Source organism: Cyprinus carpio, chromosome B3 (assembly GCF_018340385.1).
Source record: "Cyprinus carpio isolate SPL01 chromosome B3, ASM1834038v1, whole genome shotgun sequence".
In the NCBI taxonomy this organism is placed as follows: domain Eukaryota; kingdom Metazoa; phylum Chordata; class Actinopteri; order Cypriniformes; family Cyprinidae; genus Cyprinus; species Cyprinus carpio.
This window is the reverse complement of record NC_056599.1, coordinates 28,032,147-28,059,166: the sequence shown is the minus strand read 5'-3', so window position 1 is coordinate 28,059,166 and position 27,020 is coordinate 28,032,147. Positions and strand designations below refer to the sequence as shown.

Sequence of the window (27,020 nt, the reverse complement as noted above, 5' to 3'; positions counted from 1 at the left end):
ACATTCATACACACATTCATAATTGTATCTCTATCACCGTGGTCACATGATGGTATGAACCGATTGGTCTACTGGGCAGATTGGTGTGTTGGGTTTTTTTTAAAGTGTATTTTTTTTTCTTATTTTTTTATAATTGTTGTTATAAGTTATTTTGTGTTATTATTTTTTTTAAGATTTTATGTTATTTATTTATTATTATTACCAGTAAACCATTACAAATTCTGTGATGGTTTCTATTGTTTTTTCAGCAGGGTAGTTAAGAAGAATTGTAAGTTTACTAATCTAATACTAAATGTCATACCTCTAAGCAACAGTTACATCAGTGTAATGGTCAATCACTGTTTAATAAATTTAGTTTTATAATCTAGTCTTCGTTTGTCATTTTTTTGTGAGATATATATACACATACATATACATATATATACACACACACATATACATACATTTTTCACCTAATTACACATGAATGTGAATTTTCTGTTTAAAATATATTAAAATAGAAGAATTTTCTGATCACATAAAATCATTGTGAGACTTTCAAAAACATACAAATTAAAAACCAACCCTAATAATGTAAAAACTTGTATTATAGTAATATAGTATTAGAAATAAAAGTGTTAGGCACATTATCACTGTTGTCAATCCTTTTACAATACAGTTATATTTTTGTTCTTCTCCACTGCAGCAGTATTTGTGATTGTTTAGGTCAAAATCTGTGTGTTTTTGTTTGTGTGTGTGTGTGTGTGTGTGTGTGTGTGTGTGTGTGTTTGTGTGTGTGTGTGTGCGTGTCTTTTGAAAGGGCACTGGCCCCACAGGGGGGCCCCCTGCCTGGGACCCGCCGCCTGCCATCCATCAGAACAACACAGTTAGCAAAAACACTCGGCCACAACCTGCCAAAACCCACATCCGTAATCAGTACATCTCCAACCTCTAAAGCAAGAGAGGTGTGGAGCTGTGTAGGTAAGTACAGTTTACTTACTGCTTGTTAACTTGGTATATTTAAAATGCACATTTTAAGGCTCAATAAAACAATTTAAGATTGTTGATAATATAATCTTTCATATGCCCCAAATCCAATTCTACCCATGATTGAAAACAATGGCAGGAGGACAAAGGTGGCTTTTATTCTTCTGCACTGTACTAGAGTTGGGCGATGTCTACAAAAATGGCATCAGACGAGGTCTACAGTGAAACATCGCAAAGGACGATGATATTGGGGGGGGGGGGTGTTGGGGAGGTGCCCGAAGCGTGAATCCGTATTCAGAAAATGGTTGCCTGTTACATTACAGTATTTAACATTTCACTTACCACATAAACAGAGTAAGGAGAGATGACTGAGGACAATGGCGAATGATTTGCAGTTCCTGAGCACCAGGTGCGATCGCGAATCTCGAAAGTGACAGTAAAAAGCAATCATGCACTCAAAAGCAGTTTCAATGCCAGGCATAATAGCGGCTCCCTGATGTCCACAATTTATATACAGTATAAGTACCCAATTATATAACTGTAATTATTAAAATATGTATTTTCCTCCCATTTCCTATTTATTTCCTTTAGGGGTTCCACATACAAGTAATTTTCTTTCCAAACATGGTATTCGGATGTGGCGGATTGCGGGGGTATGGGGGATGGGGGGAGGGGGAGTGCCATCGGTGATCAGCCATCGTCTATCGGCTCAACCCTACACTTGTACATCATCCAAAACAAGCCTACAAAATATTCTATCTTGGAATAAATTACTGAGGACTACCACCTGAAAGCACAAGAAAAAACAAAATCAAGAAACAAGATACAATAGATGAGTTTTAAATGCAATTTAGAAAGAGGAAAAAAAGATGGATATTCCAATCAGCTTTGTAGAAGCAGTGCCCACTAAAACCCCTTCAAATTGTCAGAAGTTCCCCAAGGCTCACCCTCAGGTCCTTTTTTAATTTGTTGTTCATGCTGAATTTGGTGTTTGAAGCACATCAGCAGAGTTAAAACAACAACTTTACATTAGAAACAAAGCATTTGCTCTCAAATGGATCATCAGGTCCTTTTTTTATTTTCAGTAATGACCTTCAACTTGACTTTGCCAGGTAACACATTTCCAGGCTCAATTATCCCCCTTCAATAGATTTCAAAGGTGTTCCTTAGAAGCATAAAAGCGTTATAATTAGCGTGAGCCCTCGCTCACGTAATTTGCCAAACACAAAGCAGCTCAGTAGCTGCTAATTTCTTTGGCTGTCCTTACAGTTGTGTCTCATCTCTGTTGATCCTTCTTTCCTTCCTTCCACACACACATACAGAAGAAACACGCTCACACATCTTAACACTCCTCACCAGCCAAGCTTGAGCCATGTGTGAAAGCCCATCGCGCCTCTGTCTTACTCTTCTTCTGGTGAAACTCTAGAAAGGCAAAACAACTTTTTTCCTCCTCATAAGCGTACTCTGAAACATAACTAGTTGTTGGCAAAAAACTTGAAGTGAGAAGTGGACACATTTCCTCGCATGATGAAAAGCCAAACAAACCTGGCAGGGAGCCCTGAATATCCTTGAACCTGCACAAATGTGCAAATTTAAATGATTTCTGCAGCACTAAGACCAAAGTTTCACATTAGGATTAAATTGGTATGTTTAATTGGATATTTACACCAGCTAGCCCCCTCATTTGTGAACTGGACCATATAAACGAGATGTAAAAACAAAGAAATGCGTGCGCATATGTGTGAGACTTTCATTTTAGATAATATACTGCAATCCAAATAAGAAGAAATGCGTGCGCATATGTGTGAGACTTTCATTTTAGATAATATACTGTTTAAGTTTGGATAGTGCACTTTAATGCCTATTTTAAAAAATGGGGGGTGACAGTTAAGGGGATAAGCGGTTTCCAAGTTGATTATGAATAAATGAGACATGAACAATCAAGTCAACAATTTATATTATTTGTAAGATAATTAATTGCCAGCAATGACTAGAATCATATTTCACTTCAAAAAGCAGTGAGCAGGGGGTGCATATAAATTAAGCTTTAACTTTACAGACAACTAAACATAAAGACGGCTAAACAAGAGACAGCAAAGGACAAAGAGATGTCGTCTTATTATGACCAGACAGACAAAGACTAAGAATTTTTCCTGTTATTCTGAATCTCCCAGTACCCCTCTCCCCTGTGACCTCATCACAACATTAACACAAAACAGACTGGGTGACAGCATCCTTCCTGTAGTCCAGCAGAGTTCAAAGTAACAGAAATAAACTAATCCCAAAAAGTCTAGCATCCCTCATAACCGAACCAATAAAAAAAAGCCTGTTACACACAACACCCACCCTTTAAAAGTTAACATCAATGAACTGGCCCCTAAACGGGTATGTGCACACTCACACACACAAACCCACAAAAGTGCCTTCAGCAGAGCCAATTAAGATCAAGTCTTCTGTTAACTTGTCATGCTGTCTAAGCAACAGCAAAAACGCAGCCGTTAAGGCCGATGAGCTGCCATGGTGATATGAGAGGGTTAACTGCTCTCTTCTGCCTCAGTTTCCAGGATCCAGACTAGATTGTTTAATGGCAAACTGGGAAGATGTTTTTGATCACAGTTTATTTTAAGGTCCAGTTCTCACTATTAACAAACCATTAACTATGACTTTTGCCTCAAATTCCTAATTTGCTACTTATTAATAGTTAGTAAGGTAGTTAAGCTAAGGTATTGGGAAGGATTAGGGATGAAGAATGTAGAACTACAGAATGACCATCAGATTCCCTGAACAAGTGAATCTTTTGAACAGTTTTTTAAACTGAAGAAGAGGAGAAAAAACACAGAGCGGAAATTTGGATCTATCCATCAGGTACTGATTACATGATGGATAGATCAGATAGGGTTAGCGTTTCTATATTATAAAAAAAAAAACGTGCAGTTATGAGTCATTTATAACAAGACGCCTTTTCATAAATTATATTTTTTTCATAGAATAGTAGATTTCTCAGAAACAGACTGTCGTAGAATTTTAACTGAACATCACACAACAGAGAGATATCTCCAATACAAGCTCAATAACTATTCTGCTGGAAGATCATTAGCATCTAATTTGTTTACCATCTTAAAGGTTTTGCTCAGGTTAAGTAATGCAAATCAATAATAATCTAGCAAAAACAAATTTGGGAGAGGTCTCAAAGCTGTAATAGCTTAACTAGTTGTTACTGCGACACATTTTTGTTGAGCTCTTCAAACAGGTTTGTCATATTTTAGTGCTATGGTGTCTGACTGATGTATGCACAGACATGTTACAAAGTGTAGTCATTTGTCTGTGTGTCAAGTCAATTTTACATGGGTTTGCAGTTTCTTTCCCTCTCTAAGTACACAGTCATTATCGTAATTGCCTTTAATAAAATTCATACAAATGTATTTATATTTTCAGAAGCATCATTAAACACTTTTTTTTTTAGTAAGTTTCATTAAAAGAGTTGTGGGTCATGACCATATGGTTCCTATTTTTTTGTATGGGAACGGTTTTACCCCTACTGAGTAAATGTAGGAGTTTGCGTGACAGCGTGTAGGATTGTAGAGTTGTGGAATCTGCATGCGGCTTTAAACTGAGCCCCAGTGACACTCCGCCACCCAATTACCTGATGCAGACACACACACCACTGAATATTCTACATCCAGCGTCCATGTACACACACCAGAACGTGAAAGAGAATAAAATTCAAAGAATTAAATAAGCTGCAAATGGTAATTTATTTGAAAAAAGCAGGATGTGAGGCGCTGTAAGAGACGAAGCGTGAGACTTTCTCCTCTCAACGCAGCCTTTGTTTCAGGCAACATCTGAAACAGGAAGGATTTTACACTGCATATGTTTACACCTCTTGAATAATAGGGAGGAAGTCACTGTTTAAATTAGGCTGAGTGCTGTAACATGCAAACGGATCCTCAACAGAGGCTTTCTGTCAATGCAGACAAACTGACTCCTCACACTCCGGGATACCACTGCACGTCTGTAAAGCACTGTCACACTGCATGAAAGCATTTATATGACGTAATCACTGAAACATGAATCCCATTAAATCCCCATACTACTGTGTCCTAAACAGATATGACAAAATGACAGGAAATTGTCATTTGTTTATGCTATTTTTGATCAAGTACATGCATAAGAGGCTTTCAAAAATATTACAGCGCACCTATTATGCCCCTTTTTACAAGATGTAATATAAGTCACAGGTGTCCCCAAGCTCAAAGTACCCCACAGATCATTATATAATTTTGAAAATGACTATTTTAAGTGGAAGCAGAAACACACCGTTTTCATGCCCGTTTCTTTAAATGCAAATAAGCTGCTGCTCCCCGCCCCCTTTTCCAGAATAGGACTGCCTTTACAACTCATACCTCAGATACTCTGCTAAAAAACTTCTGTTTGGTTTTGATTATCATGTTGATTGTGCTGAAATCATGCGTTTTAAAGCCATATCACTTTAAACTTTTAATATATACGGTTTTGTAAGCACACACATCAGAAGCAAGTGCACAGAAACCGTCTGTCACACGGCATGTGAGTACTCTCTCATGTCTTATTGTGCTTACACTGTCAAATGCACACAAGTTTATGATAAAAACACACAAGTTACAAAAACAGTCACTTATGTCTGTGAAGCAGGACTGCACAATATTGGAAAAAAACTGATATCACGATATTTTTTTTCCTGCAATATATTACGATGTGTAGAAAACATCAAACATCTTGAATTGCTTAAAAAAAAAATCAAGTAATTAATAATTCTAGAATACTTGGGGTGATGTCATAGGCATCTTTGTATAAAATAAGAATAATAAAAAGTATACTAATAAAACCCTGAAAATGACTTTACTTTTTGCCTTATTGTGGGTTGTGTAATACACTATTTGACTCACCTTATTCTCTATCAATTCAGGCAAATCAAGGATCTAATATGTTATGACATTAATAATGAATGTTGCTTCTTACCCTAAAATAAGGGAGCTCATTTGTGAATGAAGAAGTGCAGAAGGCTTGCTGCAATAGGCTGTGTTGACGCAACACCGGTTTCGTCACTTGCCCACCGCCCCCACCATCGTTTTTGATTTTTATAGTAATAAAAATAATTAAGTTAAGGTAGAGAACAGACACCACAATTTGTCATTGTACTCTTTTGTCATTGTCCATTCAAGCAAATGATGCCAAATTGCAGCTAATTCTATGTAAATACAGGCATTTACAAGCTATTTAAAAGCAAAAGGAAAGCAAGGAAAAGAGGAAGAACTCGAAGGAACTCCAACATCTTCCTTTCTGTAGCAAAAATATTTCCATATAACTGACAATACATTTCTTTTTGCAACCAAATCTTCCATTTCGGTGCGTTTCTCCCATTCCTCGCTTATTTCACCATTTGCACGCAGAGAGTGCATGTCAAAAATGTGAAGCTGCAAACTTGTGCTTTGTACATTGTTTTTTTTAAAGTCCCCTTGTAGTGAAAATCAAGTTTTTTATGCTGTTTATTCATATATGTGACCCTGGACCAAGTCTTAAGTGTCAATTTTTCATGTTTGAGATTTATACATCATCTGAAAGCTAAATAAAAAAGCTTTCCATTGATGTATGGTTTGTTAGGATAGGACAATATTTGGTCGAGGTACAAGTATTTGAAAATCTGGAATCTGAGGGTGCATAAAAAAAAAAAAAAAACACCTTTAAAGTTGTTCAAATTAAGTCCTTAGCAGTGCATATTCCTAATGAAAAATTAAGATATTTACAGTAGGAAATTTACAAAATATCTTCATGTAACATGATCTTTACTTATTATCCTAATGATTTTTGGCATAAAATAAAAATCTATAATTTTGACACATACAATGTATTTTAGGCTATTGCTACAAATATAACCGTGCTACTTATGCCTGCTTTTGTGTTCCAGGGTCACATGTGGTGTTTTTAACATGCTTTTAGACAAACCATGTGCCAATCCATTAATGCAACACCATTGCTGAGTATTTTCTGCTTAAAACTGAAGTTTCCCAAAGGCTGTCCCAGAAGCGCGTTTGGAAACAAAGATGAGTTTTAAAGGATAAAATATTTGACTACAAGGGGACTTTAAAAACCCTTAAATCAGAATTAATTCCTTTATATCAGGCAAATATAGAACCGTGCAAGATTTTTTTTCTTTTGAATCAAACACAAAAATATGTATATGTTTTGCCCTGCATCATACCTTCTGCAATGTGACTATTGCGCATGCGCACATCGCAATCTCATTGCTGAAACAATGTATCATGCAGCCCTACTGCAAAGGTAAACATCTGGGAAAGAAACTGCATATTTATATTAGATCGGCCTATTAAGTGACAGCAGCATAATATACAGTACCTATAATGCTGTCTATGCTGTTATTATGAGCCAAACAATAAAATAAAAACAGAAAATCACTCACTGCTCTGAGCTGAATAACATCTATAGATTTAATAAGACATTTCTTACGTGAATGCCGTTTTTAAATGCTCTAGCATGCAGACAAACATGGCGGATATTGTGCGGCTCACTCAGGGCAGTGTCTCTGCTAATGCGGCAGTGTCCGTCAACAGTCGTGGGCGGGGCCTTTAAAATATGATGTCATATTTTACAGATTCTGTGAACAGCTTGTTCTGAGACACTGCTTATGATTTATGGGGATTAAAAGAAAAGAGTTTGTTTACACATACTGCCAACACACATTTATGTTCAAACAACATGTAAAAGTGCATTTTGCATAATAGGTGCCCTTATAGACCCTGAAATTTTGATGATATGTACATACTGAAGTTTTCAAACAGTGCAATAGCAAAAACAGACTGTTTAACACTAAATAAATAATTACGAACACTCTCGCACAAAAATACCCAGAATGCAAAATGAAACACCTCTAACATCTACTTTTATTATTTACATGGATTCACCTCAATGCCAATAATCAACGTGCTTTCACTACCTCACTACAGTTTCATTACATCACAGATTCAGAGAAGAACTGCTCAAAGAATTTGAGGAAGTTGACAAAACAGTACAGAAGCATAATATCAAATAAACAGAAAAATAATTCATTTTAACAAACTATATTAATTATATTTATAGTGTAAAACTTTGAATCTGAAAACACCAAATATGGACAAATAATTCATTCATGCCACTTGTATCACTGTGGATCAGACTAGCATTCCTACATGTATGTCCGTTTGCTAAAACACAGAACAGCAAAAAAGGTTCTTATAACATGGGTTATCTTGTTACGAGCAATTCACAGTCATCAATTACAGTGAGGGAGACAAAGACAGAGACAGTGTGCCGCTCTTAAGAGATAAAAGAGCCATAGGCTAATGCTGAAAAAGATGTAGAGAACAGAGACGGGGATAAAAACAGACACGAGGTCATGAGCGGCTAATTATCCTGTCAGTAGTAATGCACTCAAGCCTGTGATCACCACAGGGTCATCCGTACTACACGCACCTGAGAGAGAGGTGTGTGGCGGTGCGTTTTAACTTAGCGGACGAATCTGTTTGTGCGCTCGGTGCAAGTCCTTCACCTCTTGGATGCGGGTACATGGTCTGACACAGAAAACACATTTAAAACACATTATTTTCTGAACAGAAGTTCTCACGTGTTATTCCTTTCAGTCTTAACATTTAAGATCTTTCCCTTCTCTACTTCCACGCAGCAGACTTTCAGCACCCAGCAGTCCATTATTAGCTGTAAAAATGCCACTTTCATTACCCCATTGTCATAGAGATGCTCAAATCTGCATCCTTCAGCGCCAAACCTTCACCTTTTCATTTCTGCTCATCTCCTTTTCTTTTCGCCTCCACTTCACATCTCTGCAAAATCTCCCATTGTCCTTCTCTGCCCATTAAAGAGGCCCATTTTATTTTTCTCTTCTTGTTCTTCCCTAAATCAATCCATTTCCCCATTTGAATCACTCCACTCATGCGCCATATAGCTTGTAGTACAAGTGTCCCTGAGCTTTACAACAAGCACAAAGTACAAAACAGCCATGTAAAAGTTTTGTTTCTCTTATTTTTTTGAATTCATCAAGTTCATTAGATATAACATGTTTTTTTTCCCGCCACCCGGATGTTTTTTACCTGTTGGTGATGAGGCAGAGATGTGGCATCACGTGGCAGCCGTTCCTCTCCCTCCAATAAAGTTGTCAGCTCCACAGATTCTGTAGAGTGCTTATAAGTTTTGATTTTCAATGATCCAGAAAGAGATCTGAGAAAAGAAGCAGAAGAAATGAGAATTATGAAAACGCAGTGAGGTCACCGAGACATGCCACAAAATGAGAGTACAGATAAAGGGAACTATAAAACTGAAACCACCCATTTTTGACATTTCTTAGAGCAAACATAAAACAATTCTATTAATATATATATATATTTTTTTTTTATAAAATATACATTTCATAAAACATCATGAATTTTAATTTTTTTCTATTATTTTATTTTTATATTTTTTTTTTATAAAATATACATTTCATAAAACATATACGTCTGGAAAAAACTAGTTATGCAACACTTGAGTAACAAAAACTGTAAAAGTAATGTTATAAAACAGAATTTATGATAATAACATTCATGACTGAGCAAAACTGTTGTTTTTCCCCATCATGAAATCGGTCCACAGCAATGCTAACATGTCTTGCCAAAGCTCTGGACGTTCAGGTATTTAAGGTGTAAGAACAGCTCAAGGAGAGTTGGTCATTCTGAAGCCCTGAAAGCACTCAGACCAATTCAGAAATCAATCCCATCATGCCCTAGACATAACCTCAAACACAAGCTGGGCTCTAACTGCTTTACACTCCCAGGGAAGCCCAAATCTCCCCAGCTTAACACCATTATCATCCAAAAACCTGCTCACGGCGATACTGAGGGCTGGATTCTCCATTCCTTCAGCTATTACGTGTGTGTGTCCAGTCTAGTACAGCCTGTATAGGTGTAAATTAAGAGATTTCTGGGTCACATGACACACTCACTGATGACTGAAATAAGCCCTTTTTAGATAACCGTGTCATTGAACTCTGGGGCTTTTGAGCAAAGGATCAGCCACAGCACTTCTGGTCAAGCGTTTTAGTGTGTGTCACTCAAAGTTCAGACAATTTCAACAACCCCACTTGCTGCTGACCATTTTAAAGCACAACCAATGATTACCTGTGACTTCACAAGAAGTATACAGTCCCTGTGTGTGTGTGTGTGTACACAGTGTACCAATTTATTTGTTTTCCATTCTATAATTTATCAAAGTAATCAAATCACTAGACTTTCTTTTCCTAGCTCAAACAGTTTTCACCTTTTTCCCGCTTTCTTGCTACCTAGCACCCTTATAAAATAAGTCTTCCATCACGCTGTCTGCAAAGCTTCACATGTGGAGGTCAAAGCAGTGCATGCCACCCTGATGTGAGTCATGAGAAATGGGCTTTAAACCTATAAAATAAGTGTGGAACTCAAGGGTGTTCACTCGATCACAATGAAATGTGAAATATCAAACCTAAGATATGTATAATAACAGGCTCTGCTATTTTTTGTTATTTCTGCAGCAATTATGCAAAGCTTCTTGTGTTCTCTTTTTTCATTAAAATTAATTAAAATAAACTAAGTATGGATATTAAATCAATTAACCACTAGGCATGGGCGATATGACCAAAATCTTATATCATGATATGAGCTATTTTATTTCACAGAAACAATATATAAAATCACAATACTGAAGGGATGCACGGAAATGAAAAGTATGGGCTGAAACCAAAACCAAAAATGTGTTGTAATTATTTATCACTTTATTAAATAAGTTATTTTGTAAGGCTTCTTAAATTTAACTAAATTTTAATGACACTGAATTTAAAAAACACAATCCAATAAAATAACACCACTTACTGAAAGTATTTTTTTTTTATAAAATATACATTTCATAAAACATCATGAATTTTAATTTAACAAAATTGGATATATTTTTTATTTTTTTTGAATATCAATATATTTATTCAGTTATGCTTAACAATCAGAGCTCAGGGTGTCACCCAAAGTGCTGCTATAACCAATCAGAAAAAAGTATTTATTTTATACCCACACGATCGTTGTCTGGGAAAAGATGCTGTAGAGCTCAAATATGCACTATAAAATGACATGCGCACTACATTCCAAGTCTTCTCAAGACTGGTCTCATTTTATTCTTTATGAACGAAATAAAGTCATACGGGTCTAGGGCAAGATGAAGGTCAGTAAATGGTAAATAGAAATTGCGGAATTTTTTGGGTAAACCATCCCAGCTGTGTATAACCATCAAATATGGTCACCTAAAAACAGCTTATGTCAATTGTCCTTCCTATAACACAAAGCGAACACATTGAATGGGAAGCAGGGAAGACATTTCAAACCTGTGCAGCTGTGCTACGCTTCACAGAATTCTCACCTCTGCTCTCTGATTGAAGAAAAAAGTTATTATGCCATCTAACGAGCTTTAGAAAAGCCAATTCCTTGACATGCACAATAATAATTAAAATTGATACTTAGCCTGAGCGCATTTATTCAACTCAAAAGAATCACAATACTATTGATTTTCACACCTTTACCGCAAAGATACGAAAACAGAAAAAAGTCCCTTCATCTGACAAAGGATAGACAGAGGTTACAAAGGCCTGTGTCTCAAAATATAGTGAGCTGCCAACACGCCAATCAGCATTTCTGGGAGTCACAGACACATCTATGATGTCTATCCCACAGTAGGCAGCTCAGTATGTTTTGAAAGACAGTGATAAACACAAATCAGAGACAACGAATAGTTCCCTGATGTTCTTCTCACAAACAAACAGCACATAAACAGATCTTCTCAATGGTGAAAGTGCAAGCACACACTTTCCTAGTCAAGGAAGGTGAATATTCCAAAGACAGAGGCCTATACGTTCAATAAAAACAGAAAGTAGATCAATACTAAAGCCAATTCAGGTTTACACATCACATGCAGCTCAATCAATATTAGATTCAACAATTAAATTAAATTAAATAACCATTGCCAAAAGGTGCTCAAGTACACAAAGAATGAATGTGAGAGTGAGAGAGATAAAGTGAGAGAGATGAAGTGAAAGAGATGAAGTGAGAGAGTGGAAGAGACAGAAAGAGATAGATGATTAGCTCAGCACTGGACAGCAATCTACTGTTGGGAGAGATGGAAAGACAGAAAAATTGTGATGAAAGAAAGGTAGAAACGAATGAGAGTGAGCTGAATAAAAATGGAAGAATAAAAAAAAAAGCGACGGAACACATGTTAAGACTTTTAGACATCCGGTGTCTGCATTAGAGTTCCTTTGATAACGGCCATAAATTATGAAGGGGTTAACAGGAGTGGGTCATTAAAGGAACAGGCCAAGTTCACAATTTTGGGGTGAACTATTCCTTAAAGAACCATCACAAGAAATCAGATTTATATGAGAAGGACGATCTCATTCAAATGCTAATTTAAATGAACTACAAACCCCAAGTACTAATTTGGATTCAGTCTGACATAATTATTTTCAACTTATGGCCAATAACTGACAAATGCGATAATATAAATCTGTGCTACTAATTTCAAACATTCCTTTTGAAATCTATTACAGAAAAATATACCTTTTAAAAATTTAGGGCGGTAAGATTTTTTTGTTTTCCTAAAAATAAGATAAGCCACCTATCTCTCAAATGGACCACTGACACCATCTACATCTTAATTAGGAGTGTCATTGGTAAATTTGAGAGATAGGTGGCTGTAATGCACTTATAAGTCTGTGATCTGCCATAAAGCTAGAAGAAGAAGAAGATGCCTCACAAGCCTGCTGCTGAGAACGCACACAGGAGGACATGCTCAGGAGAGTTCTAACAGTTCGGACATTGCATGAATCAGAGGTTAAAAAAACAATATAAATAGTGTTTTGTGTCTTTACACATCAATGTATCGTCACGAGCCGCAGGATTTCATTTGGTTTTGTTTATGTTTTTTTTTTGTATGTTTTAGCCATGAGTTCCATCTACTTACATTATATGACTGATAGACTGTTTGTGTTCTACTGAAGAAACAAAGTCACCTACATCTTGGATGCCCTGGGGGTAAGCAGATAAACAATTTTTTCATTTTTGGGTGAACTATCCCTTTAATACTTTTATTCAATAAGGATGAATTAAATTGATCAAAAGTGACAGTAAAGACATTTATAATGTAATAACAGGTTTCTATCTCAAACAAAAGCTGTTCTTTGAAATGTCCATTCAAAAATCTTGAAAAAAAAAAGTATCACAGTTCCCACAAAAAAATAACAAAATAAAATAAAACAAAAAATTTAGCTGCACAGTAGCAAATCAGGATATTAGAATGATTTCTGAAGGCTCATGGGACACTGAAGACTGAAGTAATGGCTGCTGACAACTCTGCCTGGTCATCACAGGAATTAATTACATTTTAAATTATATCAAAATAATAGAATGTTAATATAAATTGTAATATTTCACAAGTTCAATTTTTATTACTGTATTTTAATCAAAAATGTAGCCTTGTTGAGCATTAAATACTTCTTTCAAAAACTTACCTTTAAACGAATGCAAAACTTTTCAAATTGCAGTGTACACACTGTTTGCATGAGAGAGGAAAAAAAAAGTAATTACAATAATAGAGGAGGGACCTCTGGGATAATGATTAGATGGCTGAAAAACTCTTGTTAGTGAATAGAGCTCAGAGTTATAACCAATGGATCTGAATGATTAGTTTGGTTCATATAAGAGGGAGCATGTGGGCTGAAAGTGCTAACGCCACATTTTATGCACGAACCCACACCACTCGGACATGTGGTGCTCTTAAAAGGAAAGCATTTTGACATTGCACAGTTTACACAAAACTTTTCCGCTTCCTTATGATTCAAAATAATCCCACACCTTGCTCATCTTTCGCATGGTCACGTTTGAGCTTGCCACAAGTGACACGAAGAAAACTCATGCAGGTCTGAGGTAAAAATTTAGTTTATGCCCAGATACAAATAATATATTTTTTAAATATTTTAACTTATTTAAAATGTTTTAAATGTAACAATGGTAATTTAATGGTAAAATAAAATGATGGTAATTTGAATAATTAATGTATAACTATGTCAGATGATTTGAAGTTGAAGGAGAAAATGAGACGGAGTTTTTCACCCTGCCCTACCTTTTTGACATGACCTTTCCAACATGATTAGTTAATTCATGAAGTCGTGGACACGCATTGCAGAGCAAAGGTCGCGTTAACCGAAAACTGTCCGTCATTTAAGAATTTTTTTTTTATCAGTTACAGAAAAAATCTGAAGGCCGTCCGTCATTTTGACTGATTACATCTTAGACTCTATTTCATATCTAAAGTAGCAACGCACAAAGCTTAGCCTATTGTGATTTACTGGATGGGAGGTATACTATATCAAGACTTTGACTATATGTATGGTTAATTCATCAACTGAAAATAGAGTCACTGGAATTTAAGAATCGATATTGGTTCATGAACATGAGAATCTAAAAATCGAGAAATCTTTTTTTTTTTTTTTTTACCCAGCCCTAGCATGAATTTTTTATATGTTCTCATCATAAATAAATAAATGCATAAACCTATATGCTTGTCCTGTATGTTCATTATTAAAAAGGAAAATGTGACCAAAAATACAAGCAGTTTAATGTGTTATTATAATTGAAATATGAAAATGACGGGTAATAATAGATTTTGATGGAATGTTTAAGACCCTGTCCGAGTGTCCGTCTAAATAGCTATGTTTCCATCCAAAGATTCGAAATAAATTTATGCGCAAAACTGGAATATCGCATAAAACATTTGCGAATAAAGCTCGGTTTCCATCCAACGAGTCCAAGAGAACAAAAGCATCACTTCCTATGAGAACTAGGAGAAGCCACTGAATATAATAATTATGAAAAAATACTTGCATCTCACAGCGAGCAGACGAAACACAACAGATGCTGTCAACAATTGCAATTTGGACCTTCACCCCATTGGTCCTCCTCACTGAAGTCAACTATATGGAGACAAATCCTGGAATGTTTTCCAAAAAAAAAAGTTAATTTCTTTTCGACTGAAGAAAGAAAGACATCTTGAATGACATGAGGGTAAATAAATTATCAGAAATGATTTTTTTCTGGAAGTGAACTAATCTTTAAAATTCTGTCAGCAACTAAAAATAACTAAATTGGTCTATTTTTCCTCCAATTACTTGTACGCACATCACTTCATAATTACAACTTGGGAACATCTAAATAGCTTCCCAGAAGGACTTGAAGGCAGCGAAAGGTTCAGGTGTGTTCTTCAGAGTGAAGCTGTAAAAACAGATGATAAGAGAGAATAAGTGTCAACATGAAGAGCGCTGCTGTCAGCTGGAGGACAGATAGACGCGCTCACACAGGTATACAGAAGATAAATGCTTCCCCTTCACACATTTAACAGAAGACATTCAAGGGCAACAAGTCACGATCAGACACTCTCTGCCAGGAGTGCCTCACTTGTCTTTCTGTTTCTACCAGTCCCCTCACTAGCCCACCACATTCTTCCGTTCTAATGCTTTTATCTGCACCCTTGATTTGCCTTTCATAACTCTGTATCCTGTCTGTGTGGACTGGAGTGAAGGAATACAGTCTGCATTTACACATACACATTTACTTCTAACAATGATGATATTTAAATTTAACTTAATGCATTTTAATGTGGGAGGAACTATGAATCATTCAGCTGAACTTTAGCTTCTTAACTTTTGCTTGGACTGCAGTTAACTTAATATTGTATTTTTAACACATTTTAAATTTTCTCACTAATGATTCTGAGAATAAAATAATTGGCAGACCCCCTGCTGAAGACCCTCGCTCTATATGCAGTGCTACCTCTCATAAAAACATTGATACACTTATTTTGGTGGCTTAATGAGAGTAATAGATCACATGTGTGGCGCCCCATGGAGGTTAACAGTTGAAAAACTTCTATGGAGTATTGTGGGGGTATTCACACTTCATGCTTATTGAGACACTGGACTGTTTTCCAATTGGGTATGTCCAATTCATTTCCACCTGGCCACATAAAAGTGTCTCTGCAAAACCGAAATGAATGTGATACTGTTCCCACTCTACATGCAAATATAACAGTTTATTTCTGTGTTGATCCTAATGTTGGGCAGCCAAATGTTCTTTGTAACACAGTTTTGGAGGGCATTTACATTTGGGTCTGTTTATCACAGTCACTTAACAGGCTCTTTACAGGCCGACAGAACTTCAGCATCAAAAATATCAGAATAAAACAACTGTGTAAACAAACACTTCCACCATTATTAGACAAACACTTTTGGTAGAGCTCAAATATGTCTGATTTCACTCAGCCATGTCACATTCCTCCAGAAAAAGTCTAACAGAGGGTAAGACTATTTCCTCAAATTTATCATCCAGTAAATCCATTTTTATAATAAGCAATGAGAAGGTTAAAAAAGAGGTATATTCTAATAAACAAAAGAAAGAAAAACTACTGAATAATAGCTTCTTTTCAATAATTTAATTATTTTTTTTTTTTATTTCCTGAAACCGATAATAATACTATGTTCACCATAGAAGTGCATTCAAACTCGACCTGCATTTTAACATTTTTAAAACAAAAATATGAGTGTTATGTCACTCACCCATATACCAGGTAAGGTTTGTTTACATGGACATATTAATGCATAAAGCACCATAAATATTTATGCAATGAATCACATGCTTGATTGTTGATTTTTGTGCACTGTTGGCAGAAAAACAAAATGTGCACAATGCGAGAAGACTAGATTCAGTAGAATGAGATATTAATGTGTTACCATTTTACCCACAAAATTAAAAAAAGAACTTGATTTGACTTGTTTCATTAACATGCTCAAACAACAATAAAATTGCCAATGCTTTCTCAGAAGATTGAGACTAATTAAAAGAATGCATTTTCTTCAGATGACAAGAGTGATGGCAAAAGAGAGAAGCAGTGAAATGAAAGAACGAACCAAGACATCACCAGAAGAAGAGGAGAGGCCTTTCTTGGACATCTGAAGAAGATCAAAAGCAAAAGAAAAGAGATAAAGAAAAAAAAAAAAACTATCCGATGAATGAGTGATAAAGACTTTGACACTAACTTAATTACTGATAATTGATTCTGCTCCTAAGAAGAAGGTGACAAAGCGCTATAAAAGGCATCACTGTGTATGTGTGCATGGCTGTCAGGAGGTATTCTGAGCAGGTCTATAAAGCATCCAGACATCATACCTGATGAGGATGACATCAGAGCCCTCAGAGACACACATGGCTTTGATCAGAAGCACAGCTCTTTAAACTAGCAGACGTGTTAATGAGACGAGACCCCAGGTCACCCATTTGGATGGACAGCAGAGACAAAGTGAGATGAAAGAGAGCAAACATGTCCACTCTGAGTGGTCCCTCTCACTGATGAACAGATGAGACTGAAAGGACGTCCTTTCAGCCACTGACACACACACATCTACAGGGTGTGATATTCATCTCCACTAATGTTTAAAGACCCCATGAAATGACTTCTTGAGGGCAATTTTCATTCATATGTTGATATTTCCTTTTAAAACAGGATGTTGGGGATTAAAATAAACTAAGAGCCTCAATGTCCAACACTAATTTTCAATGGGCTCTTCATCTGCAGACAGTAACAGTAAAAAAGCTCAAGCTAACTCTGTTCCTTTAGCTACAGATGGTTAGGCCTCTTTTGCTGTTTTAGTGGCCAAATTTGTGATATGCAGATAAAAGGTGTGTCTTAGCCTCAGAGAACATGCCCACAAACCCTTTGAGACCCATCTGGTGCATTTAGCGCACAAAAATGTGGCTTAACCAGAGCTGCTTTAAGGCAAGCCTCCAAGATTAGCAAAAAAAAAAAAAGCTGTTTTATAAGAGAAGTCAGTGACAGGTTGGATTCAGTTTACACCACTTATTCATTTCTACGACATCAGCAAACTGTGATTGACTATCAAACAACAGGCTACAATACAATTGGTTAAAAAGGGGCACACGTGCTCCAAGTTGACAGTTACACTTTCTCTAATGAGTCACAGAGGCTGGTATCTCCCCATAATAAGACCATCTCTGGCTTAAGTTCAGTTTGATTGGCTGGAATCAGGAAGCGCAAGTTATATTATGATATATCAGCATTATATCAACTGACGACATTGCTCTTTACATATCAAAGTGGACCCTAAAACTCATATCTATCAAACACTAGACTAAAATGTATGCCAACATCCAAAGGTATGTCTAAGCAAGGCCAGATAGCCATAGCAGACTAAAACCCAACAGGAATTTGAAGCAGGTGGTGCATTTCCACTGGTAATTTTCCACTTCACTTTGGCTGCTATTAAAGATCCTAAACCTTGCTTTGATTCAGTCAGAAGTGATGCTTATGAAGTGTAGTTTTAAAGAGCTCATGACTCCTAAAACATTTGCATCAGCTTCATAAAGTCACTCATTCTTGAAGAGAATACTTTTTATGAGCTTGGTATAAATACCTTGCTTTAATTCAAATGGTTTAGACTGCAAGGTCCACAAATTATGAGAATGAACCTCAAACAAACTATTAAGTGTTTCAAAATATGGCTCCTGCTGCACTTTCCTTCCAAAACTCTTAAGTGAGATGCTGCACTAAATACATACACGCTTCAAGTTTGTTCATCTCTCACACACGTGAAACAAACCTAAGTCAGAGACACACACACACACAATCTTCTGTTTGGCTGCTGAGTGGCAAAGCTTTGAGATCAAAGGTTTTACAGATGGCTTAACGAGCAGTAAGACACATAACAGCGGGAGACAGAGAGAGAGAAAACTGAGGAGGAGAGACAGGTATTTAGACAAGTAAAGTCACGGAGAGAAAGAGTGAGAGAAGTTGACATCCAGAGAGGGAGAGAAAGGAGAAAGAGATAGACGGGAGGAGACAGGTGGAGCAGAACAAAGCAGACGAAACGAAAAATGTTATCAACTTGCACAATAACACAGTCTTGCTCTCTACTGAACTGCTTTCAGTTTAAAACAGTCTCATCCTAAAAGAAGTTTCATTTCATATAATGCCGACCAAACAACACAAACAACAATACAAGAAGAACAGAAAATAGTGAAGGAGAAATAAACGGGGGAAATAGACACCAATAAACTAGAGATGCACCGATTACAATTTTCTTGGCCAAATCCGATTTTTTGATAGTGTTATCTACAGATACCGATTTTTGCCAATTCCGATTTTTTTCTAAGAACTATAATTGACAGCGTATACAAACAAAAATCTACTTTTCTTCAACATAAAGTATTATTTTCATAAAAAAATAAGTAAAAAGTCAGTAATAAAATAACAAATAAACAAATTGCAAACAACAGTACAAATAAATGCAATAGAATAAAGAGAGCTATGAAACTTTTCAGGTTTTCAGTTTAAGTAAGTTTTTATTCAGGTAAGAAATACGTCAGAAATTAAAGTAATCAAATTTAATTTCTGTAGTCTTCATTGTAAAAATAAAATACAAATTAATGCTTACCATTAAAGTTATAAAACGTAATCAATTAAGACTGAGCGTGGCTTGTGCGCTCCACTAAAATAGATCAGTGGTGGTGCGCGCGCTTTTGGTGTAAGCGCGAAACCTGTGGGAATGACTAAAATAATGCGCAGTACAAGTACTACTTAACAAATGAGAAGTGTGTGAGAGAGAAGGGGTCGTCGGACCGAGACCGAGAATGCGTGGCTGACGTTATTGCCTATGTGGCTGGTAACAAAATGGATCGGCTCGAAATCGGAAAGAAGTGAGACTGATTGGCTGGTCACCGATCCGGGCTGATCATGAGGAAAATCGGCCGATTGCAATCCTTGGCCAATATTCCATTTTATGAACAATACATGCTTTATGTTTGGTCTGATAATAATTATAACTATTTTTTTCCTTTTGACACAATAACTACATGAGCATTATGCTAAAACAATAAAAACATTAATAATTTATAATATTCATTTATATTAAATTAAGACATTATTTTATATATACATATAGGCTCAAAAACAAACTCTGAACCATTTTTAAGACCAAGCAGATCACTGATGGATTTATTCTGCACCTTTATATACTCCAGCACATCAGTTTCACAGGAATCCTGATCTACATGCTGCCGACAGCCCTGCCTCATGAATATTCATCAAGCTCATTACCACACAAGTGAGGAAACACACCAGATTGTAGAAAGGGAGAGACAGATATACAGCACAGCCACACACACACACACACACACACACCTTTTTATGCCCCAAAACATTCTACTTAAGCAAACATACATGCATTCCTGCTTTTCATACCTCTATTTTCCCTGCAGACTGAAATTTACTACGTTTTAAGTTGTGTTTGAAACTTGAACAGTAAACTGATGAAAAATGGCGTGATAAGGCATGTCTGAATCCATCCTGCCTATTAGATGCCTCCATCTGGTCAATGTTCAGCACAGATAAATTCTATGCAGCCTATGATGTCCCACAATCCTGTGTGTGGGTCAGTGGTTGGTAAATAAAAATGGCGTCTGATGGAGCAGTTAAAAGTAGTAAATTATTTTATATACATCAATTTTCTTTTTTGTTTTCAACATGTAATTAAATATTTTTTTACCAACAAATAAGCACTGGAGTCATTACATACTCCCTTGGATATTTCTAAAGCTCATTTCACAGTGTGTTTTAGATCATTACAAATGACACTCGGAAAGCAGTCTGGTGCCCTCATTCAAAAATGCTGCCAGGCAAGTCAATGGCTGTCTGGACAGGAAGGCAACTGCCTTTTTGGACACCGCTTTAAATGTCTTGTACAACTCTCTGATAAGTGTGCGTGTGTGTGTGCGTGTGTTAGACCATTAGTGGCTGTTAGTGAGCTAGAATCTCAATCAATAGATGCCTGACTATCAAACAGTCCAACGGCCACCTGTTTCCCCTCTGGCACCCTCCTTTTCTGGCCATCACAAATGTCCTGCCAAAAAATAAAAGGTTAAAAGTCTGAATTATCGATTTCATCTGAGCTCTACCCTGCACTCAACCTTCAGTTACACTAACCTGCATCAGTATCATGTGATACTGGACTACACGATTCATGCCATAATATCTTAATATTATCACTAGGGCTGAAAAAAAAAAGGTACAATCCTCATCATTCACACAAACACAGAAAACAGAAAGTCATCTTAACATCCACCATGAATCGATCCCAGAGGGCTACTATCCTGCAGAATTTAACTAATCAAACAGTCTTCATACTGCTTGGAAATTAAAGAAAGGTGAGTTTTATTTATATAAATGACCTAAGCAGCGATTTTAATTTTATCGGTCCAATACAGGTTAAAAAACAGCTAAAAACACATCACACTTTCCATGCAAGTAACCTTGAGGTTATGAGCGAACTTCAGAAAAGAAAAAAAAAATGCTACAAAAGATGGTAAACTACAGTCTGTTTATGTTTTTATTGTATTATGTCTACATGAATACTAAAGAGGGCAACAAGAATTCAGAAGACAAGGAGAGCGTGGGAGGGAGAGGGAGAAACTGTATACTAGAGTGTCTAAAAACGAGGGAAATATTCATTACTGAGGTTACGATTTGCACACAATAAGTCCACCCAGACAGGCACTCAGATCCAGTTCATACCTTTCTGTGGATCTTTACATCTAAATATAAATCGCACACAGTACAATCTGATGTGTGCACAGACGCCTGCACGCTCAGACGAGGAGCAGGAAAATATTTTAGCCCTTATATGGAAGCTCACACAGGCATTTGCGACCCCAATCCATATTTCAATTTCCATCCTCTCATGTAAACGGATTCAATTGCCACTACGTGTCCTCAGTGCAACCGTCTGTGTGAAAAATGAGCCTATTCTCACCCACACATCCTGACGCTTCACTCCCATATCTTTAACATGCACACACACGCTCTTGAACCGGCCCCTCTCTTCATAAACCATTCATTGTCGAATCTCACGCATCATCTTACAGGAGTCAACCTCGAAAATAACACACACACACAGAACAAAACCAAGCTTAATTTAACTTCAGATCCACCTCAGCTGAAATACAAGTTCTTTGACCATGATTAGTAAACTGCTACAGTAACAGGTGCAGGACATTTTTTCTGTTACCCAAAAATCTCTGCCATTTTCAATTATAACAATGTTACTGTACAATGTAATGAGGTCTATATAATACCTGAAGAAAACTACTCAATATTCACATTCAAACAGCTACTGCAATATAAATATCCACAATTTATAAAGAAAAGTCAAACCTCAATGCATTTCCATTAATCCAGCTCCATCTGCCAATTAACTGGTCAGCCGTGTTAAACAAACAGTTCACCCAAAAGGAAAATTTGCTGAAAAAGTACTGACTCTCAAGCCATCCGACATGTAGATGAGTTTGTTTCAGAGGTCATTAGAGCAAATTTATTTCACTTGCTCATCAAAGGATCCTCTGCAGTGAATGGGTGCCATCAGATTTAGAGCCCAATCAGCTAATTAAAACAATAATCCACAAATAAACAGATGAGACTCTAGTCCATAAATAAAGTATTGGTAATAAACAAATAAACCGTAATTTCTAGCAATAGAAACAAGTTTTCCTCCAGTGAAAAAAAATCCATCCTCAGTTGTCCTCTTACATCAAAATCCACTAAAATATTTGTTATTAAATGTTTCACTCGTAAACAACGCTTGATCTGTGCATATTTCTCAACGGATTCAGACAAGATGGTTTTTAACTGGAGAAAGCAGGACGTGTTTGGACTCTCATTCTGACGGCACCCATTCACTGCAGATGTGAGCAAGTGATTCAATGCTAAATTTCTCCAAATCTGTTCTGAGAAAGAAACAAACTCATCTACATCTTGGATGACCTGGGGGTGAGTCAAATGTCAGCAAATGTTCATTTTTGGGTGAACTCTTCCTTAAACATTTTTAGTTTGTGTTTTATACTTCCTCTTTCAAAACCACCAGCTGTCTTTCAGCATATGATTCAGACATTGTTCATTGGGTAAATTTTAAGCACACGCCTTATCAGGGAGTTATTAAACAAATAACGATCCATGTTTATTACACCCAAGCAAGCCATTTACTACTGTTAACATTACTGATTATTTAAAAACAACAGCTTTAAAAAATTATAAGAACAATCTGAATATTTCAGCACAGCAATCTCTCTCTTTCTCAGTCTGCCGTCTGGTCTCGGGTTTGTTCATAAATTACAACTGTTCATCATTCGAGGCAATTTGGTGCGTAATATCTTGGCTTTGATGGAGCTGCTGACTAATTGATGGATTACTTTATTTTCGAATAGCGGAAACTGCCAAGCCAGAGTTGCGGTAGTAAATCTCTCTGAAATGAAAGAAACCATCACATTTATGCTGGACTTTAATCAGCATGTAATGCAAGAGTTTATTCAGAGACGCTCCATCAGCCCCATTTTACACAGCTGATAGTTACAGGAAAGAATTCGTCATTTCTGACACACCTGCTGAGACACTCCTCATAACAGCCACAGATTTAAGAGTGTTATTAGTGTAAACAAAATGTACATGTAACTATTTGGAGAGATTTGAAAGGCTGTTTAACAAATAAATCTAATATCATAAATTGTATTAAATGCTAGAATTAAATGCCAGGAGCCTGGATGCTAAAATGAATCCCAGTGGACAAAAATCTGCAGAATTATTCAAAATAGATTTAAAGATGCAAATACAAGATTCACTGTGCTATTTTATAGAAGACAGACAATGCAGAACTCGCATGAATATCATAGTCAAGGAGAGACGGACTACAGCTCTTTAAAATTCTCAAACAATGGGAAGTGGGTCAGACTGATTTCAGGACGTATGCTAAAATGCCAGAATAAATATGGAAATAAAGAACGTGACGTGAGTGCAACAACAGATGGCAGATGTTTGACGTATTTAAAAACAGCAGCATCCTCAGAGGAGTTTCACTATTTCGGTTTCATTATTATTTCATAGCTGGGGTTAAGAACTGGGCATCAGATAGATTAGAAAAACATGCATCTCCAGAACTGCATTACCTGAGCATTTCCACACAGTCTGTGTCTCCACCTCTCTCCAACACACTCAGAGTTTTGCTCTCTGTAACTGTATGAGGCCACTAGCAAAAGAAGTGAGTGGGCATTTTCAATTAAATTCTCTATGGGAGTTACATGGCAGGATTGCACTAGAGATTCTGAGATTGACAAAAGAGCAAAAATTAAAGGGGTCATATGACACTGCTAAAAAGACCATTATTTTGTGTATTTAGTGTAATGCAATATGTTTATGTGGTTTAAGGTTTAAAAAAAAATAAAAAAAAAAACACATTTTCCACATACTGTACATAGTTGTTTCTATGCCCTGCCTTTCTGAAACACGCCGATTTTTACAAAGCTCATCATTCTGAAAAGCGAGGTGTGCGCTAATTGGCCAGCTCTCCAGTACATTGTGATTGGCCAAATGCCTCAAGTGTGTGACGGAAATGTTACGTGCCTTACCATACTGTCATGCCGTGTGTTCACGCAAAGAAAGAAGTTATGCCTTCTTTCTTTGCGTGAACATTTGGGAGGTGTTATGCAAATCTTCCCACATCGTGACGTAGATATGTTGGGGCGTGTTAGAACGAGTCGTTTCAGGGGGGCGTGGACGAGTGTTTACTTTGATAAAGAATATCTCTTTGGGTTTGAGACTTTAGTCTTTGCAACTTTACAGATCTTCTTTATGCACCAAGAGCTTGTAACACTCCAAAGATAAAGGAAAACTTGAAATTGCATCATATGACCATTTTAAAAAGAATGCTCAACTTCATGCAAGTGAACAGAAAATTCAGTTTTTTCCCAATATTTCTAAGGGATTTAATGCTTAAATCACATTGTCACATATAACCATACGTAAATTAATGTACACTTACATTCAAAAGTTTGTGATCTAGAAGATATTTAAATGTCTCTGAAAGAAGAAATATTATTACAATTCAAAATAAAGTTTCCACTTTAATACTTTTGTTAAACAATTTATTTCTGTGATGGCAAAGCCAAATTTTCAGCAGCAATTACTCCGGTCTTCAGGGTCACATGATCCTTCAGATATCATTCTAAAATGCTGATTTGCTGATCAAGAAAAATAATTAATATCAAATGTTGAAAACTGACATGCTGATTAATATTTTTTAGGGAAGCCATCATCCATTTTTGTAGAATTCTTCAGAGTTTAAAAACTGGATTTATTACACACACACACACATTTCTTTACCGTAACTTAATTTAATGCATTCTTGCTGGAAAAAAAATAAATAAATAAAAATAAAACAAGTTTACATTTCTTGACCCTAAACTTACTCTACCAGGAGTGTGTCTTTAACAAAATATTTATATTTAATGTAAAAATACATGGCCAAGCACTAAAAGCTATCAATCTCCAAAAATGACAACCACCACCTGTGCTGGACATTTACGCTCCCAAAGTGGCAGAGCAGGTGTTTTTGGTGGTACAGAGCAGATTTCTTCCCCACTATTGAGCACATAGTGGTTAGTCATATTAGTTGTGTCACAGGTGTGTGCAAAACACTTTTGTTTTTTGTGTTAAAGTGAAGTGTGTTCGTACAAACTCAACATAACATCACATTTTTCCTGAATAAATTACCAGATGGGGACCCAGAGCTGATCTGAAACCACCCCTCCAAACAATCCAGGAGTGGCACAGCCACCGTTCCGCTTCACAAGCGCCCCAGGCAGCCCAACTTGTCAGCTGTGCCTAATTTCTGCAATGCAGCAACCCATTCAACACGTCTGCGTGAACGCGAGCATGAACGCGGCTCACTTTCTGGCAAAGAGCGCCCCTGCAGCGCCGCTCTGCGCATGCGCACAACGACGGCCCACTATCTGGCAGGATGCGGTAGGTGTAGATGGCGCAAGCGCAGTACGATTCTTCCATTCACAGTCAATGCGGGATCAGTATTTCGCAAGTCCTGTGTCACTGATACCCAGGCCTCTGCCCAAAAACAACTTGCAAGCATTTATAACAATACTCGAGTACTGCAGTGAATGTGACAGTGCACCTTACCCTAAATACACACCTTTCAAACGCATACCGGGCGTTTAGCGTCACATATGTCCGTACAAAACAAATTTAGTGCATAAAAAGAAAGTAAACACAACACACTGAAGCAGGTGGAAGAGCAAGTCTGCTTATTTATAACATGACAGTTTTCATAAACATCACTAATTTGACTACAAACCCTCCGTCATTCGTAGGTTAAAATATTCCACTATCAAGACACAGAAATGCTTTACTAAAATCAAGTTACATAGCTGTTATATAAGAGTCATAAAGTAAAAAGGCTGGCAAGCGCAACAAGAGGCTAAGCTAGTTAGCACCACAACAGCAGCCTGAAACAAGCTCAAATATAACCCACACAGATCCTCTAAACGCGCTGTTTTCACTCCTGCGAAGCTAACTGAAAGCTAGAACCGAAATATATGACTTATGCGTGTTATCAGTGTTGTGGTGTGTGTCGCGTTTATACACTTACCTTTTCTTAAGGTAAGCTGTTTTACCGTATCTGATATTTTCCTATGGAGCGGCTTCACGTCCGGGTTAAATGAATGACGGAGGACGGGAGCGCGCACGTACCACTCGGGCGCGCGCGCTGTACAATAGCTGTCACACCATTGTAAATCAGTTTAAAGCATTTGAACATAATTACTATTTTAAATCACAGATTCATATACTTCTGATCTGATTTCATGTTACTGTCCCTGTCATCTGTGGGTTTCAGTAAAATGTATGAGAGAGTTGTAAATAAGCTAGCGGTCTATGAAAATGTTTTTTTATATATATGTATATATATATATATATATATATATATATATATATATATATATATATATATATATATATATATAAATATATATATATATATTAAAGTGTGCTCCGATTTTATAAAC

At 36.7% G+C, this 27,020-nt stretch overlaps 1 pseudogene; it reads right to left on the bottom strand.

The window, feature by feature from the left end:
• Positions 1-26,746, bottom strand: part of LOC122136575 — a 68,917-nt pseudogene extending 42,171 nt beyond the window's left edge.
• Between the last annotated feature and the right edge of the window lie 274 nt (positions 26,747-27,020).